The sequence below is a fragment of the Ranitomeya variabilis genome, chromosome 3, assembly GCF_051348905.1.
Source record: "Ranitomeya variabilis isolate aRanVar5 chromosome 3, aRanVar5.hap1, whole genome shotgun sequence".
In the NCBI taxonomy this organism is placed as follows: domain Eukaryota; kingdom Metazoa; phylum Chordata; class Amphibia; order Anura; family Dendrobatidae; genus Ranitomeya; species Ranitomeya variabilis.
The window spans coordinates 645,620,861-645,640,023 of NC_135234.1; the positions used below are offsets into that span (position 1 = coordinate 645,620,861).

At 44.6% G+C, this 19,163-nt stretch overlaps 1 protein-coding gene across 2 annotated transcripts in view; it reads right to left on the reverse strand.

The window, feature by feature from the left end:
- Positions 1–19,163, reverse strand: part of STAT6 (signal transducer and activator of transcription 6) — a 285,544-nt gene that overhangs the window by 120,030 nt on the left and 146,351 nt on the right. The window lies entirely within an intron of this gene.

Below are 19,163 nucleotides of genomic sequence, written 5' to 3' on the forward strand. Positions count from 1 at the left end.
ACTAAAACAAACAAACAAAAAAAACCCCACCTATAATATATCCTTTATGGTAGCCAAGCAATACAAATACATCTACAAATAAGGCTCCACACAAGAGCAATATAATGATAAAAAATATATATTTATTTATAACAAAAGATAAAACAAGACCAAGCATGGTCATAAGAGAACCAAATACATAGCAGATGAGACACACAAAAACACAGAAAAACAGATGGACAGACCTGGAAAATAACAATACAAATACCAGTGTATATATATTCATCTTAGGCCATGAATGATCAATATAGTATATAAACAGACAGAGAATGGCACTTTATATTCATTATTAGTCAATATTGCACCATTTGCACAAGTAGATAGAAATATACAAAAGTAAAATTGACATATAAAGTACATTTAGGTGTATGTACTAATATAAAGAGAGCACACATGTATTAGGTATTGAAATATAAGGTGAAATATAAAGCCAGTAAAAAAAATTACACAAAGTTTTAACTCGGCCATCTCAAGAACATGTCTAGAAAAATAAACACTATACCATTCATTACCAGGAGGGATAGGAGAAATCCAGATGTCCACCACACCCGACGCGCGTTTCACTCTGAAATGCTTCGTCCAGGGGTGGATAGACGCTGGTAAGGTACCTTTTTATATTGCAAATGGCCAATCAGTAAACCCACAGATGTATAGTTCAAAAAGATGGGAAGTGATGTTAACGCCGTTGTCATGGAGATGATATTATCGCAAAGGATGCATCCATTAATAATCAGAAAACAACACCCGCATAGAAAGAAAAACGCATGGAGAATAAGCACAGAGAAACAAGGAAAGTCACCGCATAGATCTGTCAAACGGAATACCAAACGGATCATGTAGTGAAAACACCGAGGAACCACTTCCCGGGTGACTGGCCATAAGTCAGTCTAATGACGTGTAATAGCCGTACTATACGCTTAGGTGCAGAATCACGGGTGCAGTAAGTATCCAAGCAATACAGACGCTATCTCCACGAATTGCCGCAAAAGACAAAGAAGAAAAAAGCAGAATATGTTCCATAAGGTAAAACGAAAACTGTTCCATAGAGTAAAAAACAGGGGAACAACGTGATACAAATAGTGCAAAACAATAAAGAGAACTAATATTAACAACAATGGTCTGTTATATATGGGTGACAAAGGTGTTTGAACGGACCATATAAGCATAAAAAAAAGTGAAAATATAAATATATGCATATTATAATGATAAAATCACTAAAGTGAAAAAGTGCATTAATCGAAGCCCCACAAAGTCTAGTGTTAGGATAAATAGTGAATATACCGGTATATTATATATTATACAAATACTCAAACATTTTACATTAGAAAAAAATATATATATAATATCTATAATAAAAAAAAAGTGCATAGAGCTTCATGCTTGAAGAGGGACATCATCCTTTGTACTCTATAAATATACTATACATAAGGTGAAAAGTGCTTCGTGCTTGAAGAAGGACATCATTCTGGGGATATATATACACTGGTATTTGCATTGTTATTTTCCAGGTCTGTCCATCTCTTTTTCTGTGTTTCTGTGTGTCTCACCTGCTATGTATTTGGTTCTCTTATGACCATGCTTGGTCTTGTTTTATCTTTTGTTATAAATAAATATATATTTGATCATTATATTGCTCTTGTGTGGAGCCTTATTTGTAGGTGTATTCATTTTACTGAAGCCAATTTATCACACCAGAGACAAAGCAACTTAGAGACATAATACTGATGATTTATCAGGGTTATTCCATCGCAATATATTGATGACCTATACTTAGGACAGTTTATCAATATCAGAATGGTATTGGCATAGCTCCCAACCGTCCCTCATTGTGCGGGACTGTCCCGGTTTTGATGGTTTTCCCCGCTGTCCTGCACGGGACTGTTGTGAATTAGACTTTTTTGGCTCCCTCTTGTGGTCACTAGTGATATTACACTGGGATTGTCTTTCCTCAGTTTGGCACCCACCTGGGTCGTTAGTCCAGGGGTGTTGCTATATGAACTTCCTGAATTCTCAGTCTGGTGCCTGGCATCGTTGTAATCAGTCCTTTCTGTTTGCTCCTGAATGCTGGTCTTGGTTCCTGCAAAATTAAGCTAAGTCTTGCTTCCTTGTTTTTTGGTTATTTGCATTGCTCTTATTTTTTGTCCAGCTTGTGCTAAATGTGATTCCTGTTTTTGCTGGAAGCTCTAGGGGGCTGGTATTCTCCCCCCGGGCCGTAAGACGGTTCGGGGGTTCTTGAATATCCAGTGTGGAAATTTTGATAGGGTTTTTGCTGACCGTATAAGTCATCTTACTATATTCTGCTATTAGTCAGTGGGCCTCTCTTTGCTTAATACCTAGTTCATTCTTACGTTTGTCTTTTCTTCTTACCTCACCGTTATTATTTGTTGGGGGCTTGTATCCAACTTTTGGGGTCTTTTCTCTGGAGGCAAGAAAGGTCTATCTTTTCCCTTCTAGGGTTAGTTAGTTCTCCGGCTGGCGCGAGACGTCTAGAACCAACGTAGGCACGTTCCCCGGCTGCTGCTATTTGTGGTGCTAGGATTAGATATACGGTCAGCCCAGTTACCACTGCCTTATGAGCTGGTTTTTTGTGTTTGCAGACTTGGTATTTATTTCTGAGACCCTCTGCCATTGGGGTCATAACAGTATGCCAGGCCTACATTGAATGTTTAATGCATTGCAGAAGTGGGATAATAAGAAAGGAAATTCTGAGTTTTTTTTTTTTTTCCTCTCTTTCTTCCTCCCCTTTACCTCTGAGTGGCTTATGCTTGCTGCAGACATGAATGTCCAGACCTTGATTACAAGTGTGGACCAGCTTGCTGCTCGTGTGCAGGGCATACAAGATTTTGTTACCAGTAGTCCTATGTCTGAACCTAAAATACCTATTCCTGAACTGTTCTCTGGAGACCGATTTAAGTTTAGGAATTTCAGGAATAATTGTAAATTGTTTCTATCTCTGAGACCCCGTTCGTCTGGAGACTCAGCTCAGCAAGTTAAGATTGTTATCTCTTTCTTGCGGGGCGAACCTCAGGATTGGGCTTTCTCGCTAGCGCCAGGAGATCCGGCATTGGCGAATATTGATGCGTTTTTTCTGGCGCTCGGATTGCTTTACGAGGAACTCAATCTTGAAATTCAGGCAGAAAAAGCCTTGCTGGCTATTTCTCAGGGCCAGGATGAAGCTGAAGTGTATTGCCAAACATTTCGGAAATGGTCCGTGCTTACTCAGTGGAATGTGTTATGACCCCAATGGCAGAGGGTCTCTGCAATAAATACCAAGTCTGCAAACACAAAAAAACAGCTCATAGGGCAGTGGTAACTGAGCTGACCGTATAGCTAATCCTAGCACCACAAATAGCAGCAGCCGGGGAACGTGCCTACGTTGGTTCTAGACGTCTCGCGCCAGCCGGAGAACTAACTAACCCTAGAAGGGAAAAGATAGACCTTTCTTGCCTCCAGAGAAAAGACCCCAAAAGTTGGATACAAGCCCCCAACAAATAATAACGGTGAGGTAAGAAGAAAAGACAAACGTAAGAATGAACTAGGTATTTAGCAAAGAGAGACCCACTGACTAATAGCAGAATATAGTAAGATGACTTATACGGTCAGCAAAAACCCTATCAAAAATATCCAGGCTGGATATTCAAGAACCCCCGAACCGTCTAACGGCCCGGGGGGAGAATACCAGCCCCCTAGAGCTTCCAGCAAAATCAGGAATCACATTTAGTACAAGCTGGAAAAAACATAAGAGCAATACAAATAACCAAAAAACAAGGAAGCAGGACTTAGCTTAATTTTGCATGAACCAGGACCAGCAGACAGGAGCAAACAGAAAGGACTGATTACAACGATGCCAGGCACCAGACTAAGAATTCAGGAAGTTCATATAGCAACACCCCTGGACTAACGACCCAGGTGGGTGCCAAACTAGGGAAAGACAATCTCAGAGTCATACCACTAGTGACCACAAGAGGGAGCCAAAAAAGTCTAATTCACAACAGTACCCCCCTTTTAAGGAGGGGTCACCGAACCCTCACCAAGACCACCAGGGCGATCAGGATGAGCAGCGTGAAAGGCACGAACTAAATCGGCCGCATGCACATCAGAGGCAACCACCCAGGAATTATCCTCCTGACCATAGCCCTTCCACTTGACCAGATACTGAAGCCTCCGTCTGGAGAGACGAGAATCCAAGATTTTCTCCACCACGTACTCCAACTCGCCCTCAACCAACACCGGAGCAGGAGGCTCAACAGAAGGAACCACAGGTACAATGTACCGCCGCAACAAAGACCTATGGAACACGTTGTGAATGGCAAACGACACCGGAAGATCCAAGCGAAAGGACACAGGATTAAGGATTTCCAATATGTTGTAAGGACCGATGAAGCGAGGCTTGAATTTAGGAGAGGAGACCTTCATAGGAACAAATCGAGAAGACAGCCATACCAAATCCCCAACACGAAGTCGGGGACCCACACCGCGGCGGCGGTTGGCAAAATGCTGAGCCTTCTCCTGTGACAACTTCAAGTTGTCCACCACATGATTCCAAATCTGCTGCAACCTATCCACCACAGAATCCACCCCAGGACAGTCAGAAGGCTCCACATGTCCCGAGGAAAAACGAGGATGGAAACCAGAGTTGCAGAAAAATGGCGAGACCAAAGTAGCGGAACTAGCCTGATTATTAAGGGCAAACTGAGCCAACGGCAAGAAGGTCACCCAATCATCCTGATCCGCAGAAACAAAACACCTCAAATAAGCCTCCAAAGTTTGATTAGTTCGCTCCGTTTGTCCATTAGTCTGAGGATGAAAGGCAGACGAAAACGACAAATCAATGCCCATCTTAGCACAAAAGGATCGCCAGAACCTGGAAACAAACTGGGATCCTCTGTCAGACACGATATTCTCAGGAATGCCGTGTAAACGAACCACATTCTGAAAGAACAAAGGAACCAGATCGGAAGAGGAAGGCAGCTTAGGCAAAGATACCAAATGGACCATCTTGGAAAAGCGATCACATACCACCCAGATGACAGACATGCCCTGAGACACTGGAAGATCTGAAATGAAATCCATGGAAATGTGTGTCCAAGGCCTCTTCGGGACAGGCAAGGGCAAGAGCAACCCGCTGGCACGAGAACAGCAAGGCTTAGCTCGAGCACAAGTCCCACAGGACTGCACAAATGACCGCACATCCCGCGACAAGGAAGGCCACCAAAAGGACCTAGGCACCAAATCTCTGGTGCCAAAAATTCCCGGATGCCCTGCCAACACCGAGGAATGAACCTCAGAAATGACTCTGCTGGTCCATTTAACAGGAACAAACAGTCTGTCAGGTGGACAAGAGTCAGGTCTACCAGCCTGAAATCTCTGCAACACACGTCGCAAATCCGGAGAAATGGCTGACAAGATTACTCCCTCTTTAAGAATACCAACTGGTTCTGCGACTCCAGGAGAGTCAGGCGCAAAGCTCCTTGAAAGAGCATCAGCCTTCACATTCTTTGAAGCTGGTAAATACGAGACCACAAAGTCAAAACGGGAGAAAAACAATGACCAACGGGCCTGTCTAGGATTCAGGCGTTTAGCAGACTGGAGATACATCAGATTTTTGTGATCAGTCAAGACCACCACACGATGCTTAGCACCCTCGAGCCAATGACGCCACTCCTCAAATGCCCACTTCATGGCCAGCAACTCCCGATTGCCAACATCATAATTCCGCTCAGCAGGCGAAAACTTCCTAGAGAAAAAAGCACATGGTCTCATTACAGAGCAACCAGGGCCTCTCTGCGACAAAACGGCCCCTGCCCCAATCTCAGAAGCATCCACTTCAACCTGAAAGGGAAGTGGGACATCAGGCTGGCACAAAACAGGCGCTGAAGTAAACCGGCGCTTCAACTCTTGGAAAGCCTCCACGGCTGCAGGAGCCCAGTTAGCAACATCAGAACCTTTCTTGGTCATATCCGTCAAAGGTTTAACAACGCTAGAAAAATTAGCGATAAAACGACGGTAGAAGTTAGCAAAGCCCAAGAACTTCTGAAGACTCTTAACTGACGTGGGTTGAGTCCAATCATGAATAGCTCGGACCTTGACTGGGTCCATCTCCACCGCAGAAGGGGAGAAAATAAAACCCAAAAAGGGAACCTTCTGTACTCCAAAGAGACACTTTGAGCCCCTAACAAACAAAGCATTCTCACGCAAAACCTGAAACACCATCCTGACCTGCTCTACATGCGAGTCCCAATCATCAGAAAAAAACAGAATATCATCCAGATAAACAATCATAAATTTATCCAGATACTTCCGGAAAATATCAATCATAAAGGACTGAAACACTGAAGGAGCATTAGAGAGCCCAAAAGGCATCACCAAGTACTCAAAATGACCTTCGGGCGTATTAAATGCAGTTTTCCATTCATCTCCTTGCTTAATGCGCACAAGGTTGTACGCACCACGAAGATCTATCTTGGTGAACCACTTGGCACCTTTAATCCGGGCAAACAAGTCCGACAACAGAGGCAAAGGATACTGAAATTTAACAGTGATTTTATTCAGAAGCCGATAGTCAATACAAGGTCTCAAAGATCCGTCCTTCTTGGCCACAAAAAAGAATCCCGCACCAAGAGGGGAAGAGGATGGACGGATATGCCCCTTCTCCAGAGATTCCTTGATATACAAACGCATTGCGGTATGCTCAGGTACAGACAGATTAAATAATCTTCCCTTAGGAAATTTACTACCCGGAATCAAATCTATAGCGCAGTCACAGTCCCTATGAGGAGGAAGAGCACTGGACCTGGACTCGCTGAATACATCCTGATAATCAGACAAATACTCAGGAACTTCCGAAGGAGTAGAGGAAGCAATAGACACCGGTGGGGAATCACCATGAATTCCCTGACAGCCCCAACTTGACACAGACATTGCCTTCCAATCCAAGACTGGATTATGGGTCTGTAACCATGGCAGACCCAAAACGACCAAATCATGCATTTTATGCAGAACAAGAAAACGAATCACCTCCCGATGTTCAGGAGTCATGCACATGGTTACCTGTGTCCAAAACTGCGGTTTATTTTCCGCCAATGGCGTAGCATCAATACCTCTAAGAGGGATAGGATTTACCAATGGCTCAAGAACAAAACCACAGCGCTTGGCAAATGACAGATCCATAAGACTCAGGGCAGCACCTGAATCCACAAACGCCATAACAGGGTAAGAAGACAATGAGCAAATTAAAGTCACAGACAAAATAAATTTAGGTTGCAAATTACCAATGGCGACAGGGCTAACAACCCTTGTAAGGCGTTTAGAGCATGCTGATATAACATGTGTAGAATCACCACAGTAAAAACACAACCCATTCTGCCGTCTATGATTTTTCCGTTCATTTCTAGTCTGAATTCTATCATATTGCATTAAATCAGGTGTTTGTTCAGACAACACCACCAGAGGATTAGCAGTTTTGCGCTCCCGCAAACGCCGGTCAATTTGAATAGCCAGCGCCATGGAATCATTCAGACTTGTAGGAATGGAGAAACCCACCATCACATTCTTAATGGCTTCAGAAAGGCCATTTCTGAAATTTGCGGCCAGAGCACACTCATTCCACTGAGTAAGCACGGACCATTTCCGAAATTTTTGGCAATACACTTCAGCTTCATCCTGGCCCTGAGAAATAGCCAGCAAGGCTTTTTCTGCCTGAATTTCAAGATTGGGTTCCTCGTAAAGCAATCCGAGCGCCAGAAAAAACGCATCAATATTCGCCAATGCCGGATCTCCTGGCGCTAGCGAGAAGCCCAATCCTGAGGGTCGCCCCGCAAGAAAGAGATAACAATTTTAACTTGCTGAGCTGAGTCTCCAGACGAACGGGGTCTCAGAGAAAGAAACAATTTACAATTATTCCTGAAATTCCTAAACTTAAATCGATCTCCAGAGAACAGTTCAGGAATAGGTATTTTAGGTTCAGACATAGGACTACTGGTAACAAAATCTTGTATGCCCTGCACACGAGCAGCAAGCTGATCCACACTTGTAATCAGAGTCTGGATATTCATGTCTGCAGCAAGCTTAAGCCACTCAGAGGTAAAGGGGAGGAAGAAAGTGAGGAAAAAAAAAAACCCTCAGAATTTCCTTTCTTATAATCCCACTTCTGCAATGCATTAAACATTCAACTTGGGCCTGGCATACTGTTATGACCCCAATGGCAGAGGGTCTCTGCAATAAATACCAAGTCTGCAAACACAAAAAAACAGCTCATAGGGCAGTGGTAACTGGGCTGACCGTATAGCTAATCCTAGCACCACAAATAGCAGCAGCTGGGGAACGTGCCTACGTTGGTTCTAGACGTCTCGCGCCAGCCGGAGAACTAACTAACCCTAGAAGGGAAAAGATAGACCTTTCTTGCCTCCAGAGAAAAGACCCCAAAAGTTGGATACAAGCCCCCAACAAATAATAACGGTGAGGTAAGAAGAAAAGACAAACGTAAGAATGAACTAGGTATTTAGCAAAGAGAGGCCCACTGACTAATAGCAGAATATAGTAAGATGACTTATACGGTCAGCAAAAACCCTATCAAAAATATCCACACTGGATACTCAAGAACCGCCGAACCGTCTAACGGCCCGGGGGAGAATACCAGCCCCCTAGAGCTTCCAGCAAAATCAGGAATCACATTTAGTACAAGCTGGACAAAAAATAAGAGCAATACAAATAACCAAAAAACAAGGAAGCAGGACAGCTTAATTTTGCATGAACCAGGACCAGCAGACAGGAGCAAACAGAAAGGACTGATTACAACGATGCCAGGCACCAGACTAAGAATTCAGGAAGTTCATATAGCAACACCCCTGGACTAACGACCCAGGTGGGTGCCAAACTAGGGAAAGACAATCTCAGAGTCATACCACTAGTGACCACAAGAGGGAGCCAAAAAAGTCTAATTCACAACAGGAATGAGTGTGCTCTGGCCGCAAATTTCAGAAATAGCCTTTCTGAAGCCATTAAGAATGTGATGGTGGGTTTCTCCATTCCTACAAGTCTGAATGATTCCATGGCGCTGGCTATTCAAATTGATCAGCGTTTGCGGGAGCGCAAAACTGCTAATCCTCTGGTGGTGTTGTCTGAACAGACACCTGATTTAATGCAATGTGATAGAATTCAGACTAGAAATGAACGGAAAAATCATAGACGTCAGAATGGGTTGTGTTTTTACTGTGGTGATTCTACACATGTTATATCAGCATGCTCTAAACGCCTTACAAGGGTTGTTAGCCCTGTCGCCATTGGTAATTTGCAACCTAAATTTATTTTGTCTGTGACTTTAATTTGCTCATTGTCTTCCTACCCTGTTATGGCGTTTGTGGATTCAGGTGCTGCCCTGAGTCTTATGGATCTGTCATTTGCCAGGCGCTGTGGTTTTGTTCTTGAGCCATTGGTAAATCCTATCCCTCTTAGAGGTATTGATGCTACGCCATTGGCGGAAAATAAACCGCAGTTTTGGACACAGGTAACCATGTGTATGACTCCTGAACATCGGGAGGTGATTCGTTTTCTTGTTCTGCATAAAATGCATGATTTGGTCGTTTTGGGTCTGCCATGGTTACAGACCCATAATCCAGTCTTGGATTGGAAGGCAATGTCTGTGTCAAGTTGGGGCTGTCAGGGAATTCATGGTGATTCCCCGCCGGTGTCTATTGCTTCCTCTACTCCTTCGGAAGTTCCTGAGTATTTGTCTGATTTTCAGGATGTATTCAGCGAGTCCAGGTCCAGTGCTCTGCCTCCTCATAGGGACTGTGACTGCGCTATAGATTTGATTCCAGGTAGTAAATTTCCTAAGGGAAGACTATTTAATCTGTCTGTACCTGAGCATACCGCAATGCGTTTGTATATCAAGGAATCTCTGGAGAAGGGGCATATCCGTCCATCCTCTTCCCCTCTTGGTGCGGGATTCTTTTTTGTGGCCAAGAAGGACGGATCTTTGAGACCTTGTATTGACTATCGGCTTCTGAATAAAATCACTGTTAAATTTCAGTATCCTTTGCCTCTGTTGTCGGACTTGTTTGCCCGGATTAAAGGTGCCAAGTGGTTCACCAAGATAGATCTTCGTGGTGCGCACAACCTTGTGCGCATTAAGCAGGGAGATGAATGGAAAACTGCATTTACATAGTTACATAGTTATTAAGGTTGAAGGAAGACTGTAAGTCCATCTAGTTCAACCCATAGCCTAACCTAACATGCCCTAACATGTTGATCCAGAGGAAGGCAAAAAAAACCCATGTGGCAAAGAGTAACTCCACCATGGGGAAAAAAATTCCTTCCCGACTCCACATACGGCAATCAGACTAGTTCCCTGGATCAACGCCTTATCAAGGAATCTAGTGTATATACCCTGTAACATTATACTTTTCCAGAAAGGTATCCAGTCCCCTCTTAAATTTAATTAATGAATCACTCATTACAACATCATATGGCAGAGAGTTCCATAGTCTCACTGCTCTTACAGTAAAGAATCCGCGTCTGTTATTATGCTTAAACCTTCTTTAATACGCCCGAAGGTCATTTTGAGTACTTGGTGATGCCTTTTGGGCTCTCTAATGCTCCTTCAGTTTTTCAATCCTTTATGCATGATATTTTCCGGAAGTATCTGGATAAATTTATGATTGTTTATCTGGATGATATTCTGGTTTTTTCTGATGATTGGGACTCGCATGTAGAGCAGGTCAGAATGGTGTTTCAGGTCTTGCGTGAGAATGCTTTGTTTGTTAAGGGCTCAAAGTGTCTCTTTGGAGTACAGAAGGTTCCATTTTTGGGTTTTATTTTTTCCCCTTCTGCGGTGGAGATGGACCCAGTCAAGGTCCGAGCTATTCATGATTGGACTCAACCCACGTCAGTTAAGAGTCTTCAGAAGTTCTTGGGTTTTGCTAACTTCTACCGTCGTTTTATCGCTAATTTTTCTAGCGTTGTTAAACCTTTGACGGATATGATCAAGAAAGGTTCTGATGTTGCTAACTGGGCTCCTGCAGCCGTGGAAGCTTTCCAAGAGTTGAAGCGCCGGTTTACTTCAGCGCCTGTTTTGTGCCAGCCTGATGTCTCACTTCCCTTTCAGGTTGAAGTGGATGCTTCTGAGATTGGGGCAGGGGCCGTTTTGTCGCAGAGAGGCCCTGGTTGCTCTGCAATGAGACCATGTGCTTTTTTCTCTAGGAAGTTTTCGCCTGCTGAGCGGAATTATGATGTTGGCAATCGGGAGTTGCTGGCCATGAAGTGGGCATTTGAGGAGTGGCGTCATTGGCTCGAGGGTGCTAAGCATCGTGTGGTGGTCTTGACTGATCACAAAAATCTGATGTATCTCGAGTCTGCTAAATGCCTGAATCCTAGACAGGCCCGTTGGTCATTGTTTTTCTCCCGTTTTGACTTTGTGGTCTCGTATTTACCAGGTTCAAAGAATGTGAAGGCTGATGCTCTTTCAAGGAGCTTTGTGCCTGATTCTCCTGGAGTCGCAGAACCAGCTGGTATTCTTAAAGAGGGAGTAATCTTGTCAGCCATTTCTCCGGATTTGCGACGTGTGTTGCAGAGATTTCAGGCTGGTAGACCTGACTCTTGTCCACCTGACAGACTGTTTGTTCCTGATAAGTGGACCAGCAGAGTCATTTCCGAGGTTCATTCCTCGGTGTTGGCAGGGCATCCGGGAATTTTTGGCACCAGAGATTTGGTGGCTAGGTCCTTTTGGTGGCCTTCCTTGTCACGGGATGTGCGGTCATTTGTGCAGTCCTGTGGGACTTGTGCTCGAGCTAAGCCTTGCTGTTCTCGTGCCAGCGGGTTGCTCTTGTCCTTGCCTGTCCCGAAAAGGCCTTGGACACACATTTCCATGGATTTCATTTCAGATCTTCCGGTGTCTCAGGGCATGTCTGTCATCTGGGTGGTATGTGATCGCTTTTCCAAGATGGTCCATTTGGTATCTTTGCCTAAGCTGCCTTCCTCTTCCGATCTGGTTCCTTTGTTCTTTCAGAATGTGGTTCGTTTACACGGCATTCCTGAGAATATCGTGTCTGACAGAGGATCCCAGTTTGTTTCCAGGTTCTGGCGATCCTTTTGTGCTAAGATGGGCATTGATTTGTCGTTTTCGTCTGCCTTTCATCCTCAGACTAATGGACAAACGGAACGAACTAATCAGACTCTGGAGGCTTATTTGAGGTGTTTTGTTTCTGCAGATCAGGATGATTGGGTGACCTTCTTGCCGTTGGCTGAGTTTGCCCTTAATAATCGGGCTAGTTCCGCTACTTTGGTTTCGCCATTTTTCTGCAACTCTGGTTTCCATCCTCGTTTTTCCTCGGGACATGTGGAGCCTTCTGACTGTCCTGGGGTAGATTCTGTGGTGGATAGGTTGCAGCAGATTTGGAATCATGTGGTGGACAACTTAAAGTTGTCACAGGAGAAGGCTCAGCGTTTTGCCAACCGCCGCCGCGGTGTGGGTCCCCGACTTCGTGTTGGGGATTTGGTATGGCTGTCTTCTCGATTTGTTCCTATGAAGGTCTCCTCTCCTAAATTTAAGCCTCGCTTCATCGGTCCTTACAAGATATTGGAAATCCTTAATCCTGTGTCCTTTCGCTTGGATCTTCCGGTGTCGTTTGCCATTCACAACGTGTTCCATAGGTCTTTGTTGCGGCGGTACGTACCTGTGGTTCCTTCTGATGAGCCTCCTGCTCCGGTGTTAGTTGAGGGCGAGTTGGAGTACGTGGTGGAGAAGATCTTGGATTCTCGTCTCTCCAGGCGGAGGCTTCAGTATCTGGTCAAGTGGAAGGGCTATGGTCAGGAGGATAATTCCTGGGTGGTTGCCTCTGATGTGCATGCGGCCGATTTAGTTCGTGCCTTTCACGCTGCTCATCCTGATCGCCCTGGTGGTCTTGGTGAGGGTTCGGTGACCCCTCCTTAAAGGGGGGGTACTGTTGTGAATTAGACTTTTTTGGCTCCCTCTTGTGGTCACTAGTGATATTACACTGGGATTGTCTTTCCTCAGTTTGGCACCCACCTGGGTCGTTAGTCCAGGGGTGTTGCTATATGAACTTCCTGAATTCTCAGTCTGGTGCCTGGCATCGTTGTAATCAGTGCTTTCTGTTTGCTCCTGTCTGCTGGTCTTGGTTCCTGCAAAATTAAGCTAAGTCTTGCTTCCTTGTTTTTTGGTTATTTGCATTGCTCTTATTTTTTGTCCAGCTTGTGCTAAATGTGATTCCTGTTTTTGCTGGAAGCTCTAGGGGGCTGGTATTCTCCCCCCGGGCCGTTAGACGGTTCGGGGGTTCTTGAATATCCAGCGTGGAAATTTTGATAGGGTTTTTGCTGACCGTATAAGTCATCTTACTATATTCTGCTATTAGTCAGTGGGCCTCTCTTTGCTAAATACCTAGTTCATTCTTACATTTGTCTTTTCTTCTTACCTCACCGTTATTATTTGTTGGGGGCTTGTATCCAACTTTTGGGGTCTTTTCTCTGGAGGCAAGAAAGGTCTATCTTTTCCCTTCTAGTGTTACGGTAGTTAGTTCTCCGGCTGGCGCGAGACATCTAGAACCAACGTAGGCACGTTCCCCGGCTGCTGCTATTTGTGGTGCTAGGATTAGATATACAGTCAGCCCAGTTACCACTGCCTTATGAGCTGGTTTTTTGTGTTTGCAGACTTGGTATTTATTTCTGAGACCCTCTGCCATTGGGGTCATAACACGGGACACGACTTCCCCGCAGACAACAGAAGCAGCCGTCACATGCCCCCTTGTGTTAGGCCACGCCCCTTTCCCCATGTTCCTGACTGAGCAGTCTTCCAGTGCCCCCCGGTTCGGTCACTTAGCAGCGATTCAGGCTGCTGGTGGCCGGCGCTGTTCTCTATGTCCGGCCAGCTGCATCATCCCAGTGGAGCAGACCCGCCCCCTGCTCCCTGCGTGCGGCCTCCTGAAAAGGGAACATGGCTGCATCTATCTGCAGGAGAGGAGCTGGTGGATGACTCACACATCAGTGAGTATTCAGCTCTCTGTGCGGTGAGGAGATGGACGCTGCTGCTCACCTTCCGGTGATAAGTCCAGGGCCGTGTGTGTCCCTGTATTGTATTAGCGGCCACTCTGCTGATGCTCACAGATTTATTGCAGAAGTCTGAACTTTCAGGGTCACCAGACTGCAGGAAAGTTCAGTCTCCTGCAATAAATCTCCCTATACTGATAGTGACCAGAGACTGCAGAATCCAGCACTGGAGTGATCAAGCCTGAACCTGGTGACTGGACATCACATGCTATATACATGGCCCCGTATATATACAGTGCATGTATGGCCAGGGCCAGGTGCAGGATTGATCCATCCAGTGTATATAATATTGTGTATCTGTGCCCATAGTATACAACTATCAAGGGCCTGGAGCCTGGGGCCTGGAGCACTCTGAGCTACAAAATGGGTCGCCCGCCCCTCAAATCCTCTGCATAGGCCTTCGTGCGCACTCTCTCTGTGCCCGCGCTGACCAAGGCCATGGCGGCCCACATGAGCGCTGCCCTCGTTCGTGCTTGTGCGTGTAGCTGCGGCCTTTGTCAGTGAGGTAAAACAGGAAAGCGCACGCACCTGGGCCTGTGCAGAAGTTTGAAAAGGCCGCCAATGCGTGCACAGACGCCCGAGCCTCACTGTGTGTGACGCTGGCCAGGACCAGTGTAAGAGAACAGCGCTCTCCTCACCAATCCCCGGCCGGCATCCGCTCCATGTCCATTATATAGGTGATACTGCAACTGATGTGTATATACGTTATATAGGTGATACTGCTGTATATATATACTGAAACTATACACTGCAATCACAGTATCACCTATATATTGTATACGCAGCATTTGCAGTTTGACCTGTCTAATGTATATTGACTGTTGTATATAGAGTATATAAGTGATACTGCGATTATATACCGCAGTAGCAGTATCACCCATATAATGCATGTACAGCAGTCTATATACATTATATAGGTGAAACTGCGACTACGGTATGTACGTTATATAGGTTATACCACTGTGTAATATACTGCGTCCGCTGTTTATAGCCCATATAGGCCAGCCGCAGTGTATATGTATGTATATACACACACACACACACACACACACACTCTCTGTGGCTGGCCTATATGGGCTATACACAGCGGACGCAGTATATTACACACAGTGGTATAACGTACATACCGCAGTCTCACCTATATAATGTATGTGTGAGTGTATGAGTATGTGTGTCTATGTATGTGTGTGTGTATATTATACGCATACATACACACACACACCACTCTGATTAATCGTGAAAAAAGTGTGGACTCTTTATTGGCCCAAATGGCAATGTTTCGGATCAATAACAGCATTTCTCTGATATGGAACTGAAATGTTGCCACATGGGCCAATAAAGAGTCCACTGCTTTAACCCCTTCATGACCCAGCCTATTTTGGCCTTAATGACCTTGCCGTTTTTTGCAATTCTGACCAGTGTCCCTTTATGAGGTAATAACTCAGGAACGCTTCAACGGATCCTAGCGATTCTGAGATTGTTTTTTCGTGACATATTGGGCTTCATGATAGTGGTAAATTTAGGTCGATAATTTCTGAGTTTATTTGTGAAAAAAACGGAAATTTGGCGAAAATTTTGAAAATTTCGCAATTTTCACATTTTTAATTTTTATTCTGTTAAACCAGAGAGTTATGTGACACAAAATAGTTAATAAATAACATTTCCCACATGTCTACTTTACATCAGCACAATTTTGGAAACAAATTTTTTTTTTGCTAGGAAGTTATAAGGGTTAAAATTTGACCAGTGATTTCTCATTTTTACAACAAAATTTACAAAACCATTTTTTTTAGGGACCACCTCACATTTGAAGTCAGTTTGAGGGTTCTATATGGCTGAAAATACCCCAAAGTGACACCATTCTAAAAACTGCACCCCTCAAGGTGCTCAAAACCACATTCAAGAAGTTTATTAACCCTTCAGGTGTTTCACAGCAGCAGAAGCAACATGGAAGGAAAAAATGAACATTTAACTTTTTAGTCACAAAAATGATATTTTAGCAACAATTTTTTTATTTTCCCAAGGGTAAAAGGAAAAACTGGACCACGAACGATGTTGTCCAATTTGTCCTGAGTACGCTGATACCTCATATGTGGGGGTAAACCACTGTTTGGGCATACGGCAGGGCTTGGAAGGAAAGGAGCGCCATTTGACTTTTTGAATGAAAAATTGGCTCCAATCTTTAGCGGACACCATGTCGCGTTTGGAGAGCCCCCGTGTGCCTAAACATTGGAGCTCCCCCACAAGTGACCCCATTTTGGAAACTAGACCCCCCAAGGAACTTATCTAGAAGCATAGTGAGCACTTTAAACCCCCAGGTGCTTCACAAATTGATCCGTAAAAATGAAACAGTACTTTTTTTTCACAAAAAAATTATTTTAGCCTCAATTTTTTCATTTTCACATGGGCAACAGGATAAAATGGATCCTAAAATTTGTTGGACAATTTCTCCTGAGTACACTGATACCTCACATGTGGGGGTAAACCACTGTTTGGGAACATGGTAAGGCTCGGAAGGGAAGGAGCGCCATTTGACTTTTTGAATGAAAAATGATCTCCATCGCTAGCAGAGACCATGTCACGTTTGGAGAGCCCCCGTGTGCCTAAACATTGGAGCGCTCCCACAAGTGACCCCATTTTGGAAAGTAGACCCCCCAAGGAACTTATCTAGAAGCATAGTGAGCACTTTAAACTCTCAGGTGCTTCACAAATTGATCCGTAAAAATGAAAAAGTACTTTTTTTTCACACAAAATTTCTTTTAGCCTCAATTTTTTCATTTTCACATGGGCAACAGGATAAAATGGATCCTAAAATTTGTTGGGCAATTTCTGCTGAGTATGTTGATACCTCATATGTGGGGGTAAACCACTGTTTGGGTGCACGGCAAGGCTCGGAAGGGGAGGCGTGCCATTTGACTTTTTGAATGGAAAATTAGCTCCAATCGTTAGCGAACACCATGTCGCGTTTGGAGAGCCCCTGTGTACCTAAACATTGGAGCTCCCCTACACGTGACCCCATTTTGGAAACTAGACCCCCCAAGGAACTTATCTAGATGCATAGTGAGCACTTATAACCCCAGATGCTTCACAGAAGTTTATAACGCAGAGCCATGAAAATAAAAAATAATTTTTCTTTCCTCAAAAATGATTTTTAGCCCAGGATTTTTTAATTTTCCAAGGGTAATAGGAGAAATTGGACCCCAAATGTTGTTGTCCAGTTTGTCCTGAGTACGATGATACCCCATATGTGGGGGTAAACCACTGTTTGGGCACACGGCAGGGCTCGGAAGGGAAGGCACGCCATTTGGCTTTTTGAATGGAAAATTAGCTCCAATCATTAGCGGACACCATGTCACGTTTGGAGAGCCCCTGTGTGCCTAAACATTGGAGCTCCCTAACAAGTGACCCCATTTTGGAAACTAGACCTCCCAAGGAACTAATCTAGATGTGTGGTGAGCACTTTGAACCCCCAAGTGCTTCGCAGAAGTTTATAACGCAGAGCCGTGAAAATAATAAATGTGTTTCCTTTCCTCAAAAATATTTTTTTAGCCCAGAATTTTTTATTTTTGCAAGGGTAACAGGAGAAATTGGACCCCAAAAGTTGTTGTCCAGTTTCTCCTGAGTACGCTGATACCCCATATGTGGGGGTAAACCACTGTTTGGGCACATGCCGGGGCTCGGAAGGGAAGTAGTGACGTTTTGGAATGCAGACTTTGATGGAATGCTCTGCGGGCGTCACGTTGCATTTGCAGAGCCCCTGATGTGCCTAAACAGTAGGAACTCCCCACAAGTGACTCCATTTTGGAAACTAGACCCCCCAAGGAACTTATCTAGATGTGTGGTGAGCACTTTGAACCCCCAAGTGCTTCACAGAAGTTTATAACGCAGAGCCGTGAAAATAATAAATGTGTTTCCTTTCCTCAAAAATATTTTTTTAGCCCAGAATTTTTTATTTTCACAAGGGTAACAGGAGAAATTGGACCCCAAAAGTTGTTGTCCAGTTTCTCCTGAGTACGCTGATACCCCATATGTGGGGGTAAACCACTGTTTGGGCACATGCCGGGGCTCGGAAGGGAAGTAGTGACGTTTTGGAATGCAGACTTTGATGGAATGCTCTGCGGGCGTCACGTTGCATTTGCAGAGCCCCTGATGTGCCTAAACAGTAGGAACTCCCCACAAGTGACTCCATTTTGGAAACTAGACCCCCCAAGGAACTTATCTAGATGTGTGGTGAGCACTTTGAACCCCCAAGTGCTTCACAGAAGTTTATAACGCAGAGCCGTGAAAATAATAAATGTGTTTCCTTTCCTCAAAAATATTTTTTTAGCCCAGAATTTTTTATTTTTGCAAGGGTAACAGGAGAAATTGGACCCCAAAGGTTGTTGTCCAGTTTCTCCTGAGTACGCTGATACCCCATATGTGGGGGTAAACCACTGTTTTGGCACACGTCGGGGTTCGGAAGGGAAGTAGTGACGTTTTGGAATGCAGACTTTGATGGAATGGTCTGCTGGCGTCACGTTGCATTTGCAGAGCCCCTGATGTGCCTAAACAGTAGAAACACCCCACAAGTGACCCCATTTTGGAAACTAGACCCCCCAAGGAACTTATCTAGATGTGTGATGAGCACATTCAACCCCCAAGTGCTTCACAGAAGTTTACAACGCAGAGCCGTGAAAATAAAAAATCATTTTTCTTTCCTCAAAAAAGATGTTTTAGCAAGCAATTTTTTATTTTCACAAGGGTAACAGGAGAAATTGGGCCCCAATGTTTGTTGCCCAGTTTGTTGTGAGTACAGTGATACCCCATATGTGGGGGTAAACCACTGTTTGGGCGCACGTCAGGGCTCGGAAGGGAAGTAGTGACATTTGAAATGCAGACTTTGATGGAATGGTCTGCGGGCGTCACGTTGCATTTGCAGAGCCCCTGATGTGCCTAAACAGTAGAAACACCCCACAAGTGACCCCATTTTGGAAACTAGACCCCCCAAGGAACTTATCTAGATGTGTGATGAGCACGTTCAACCCCCAAGTGCTTCACAGAAGTTTACAACGCAGAGCCGTGAAAAT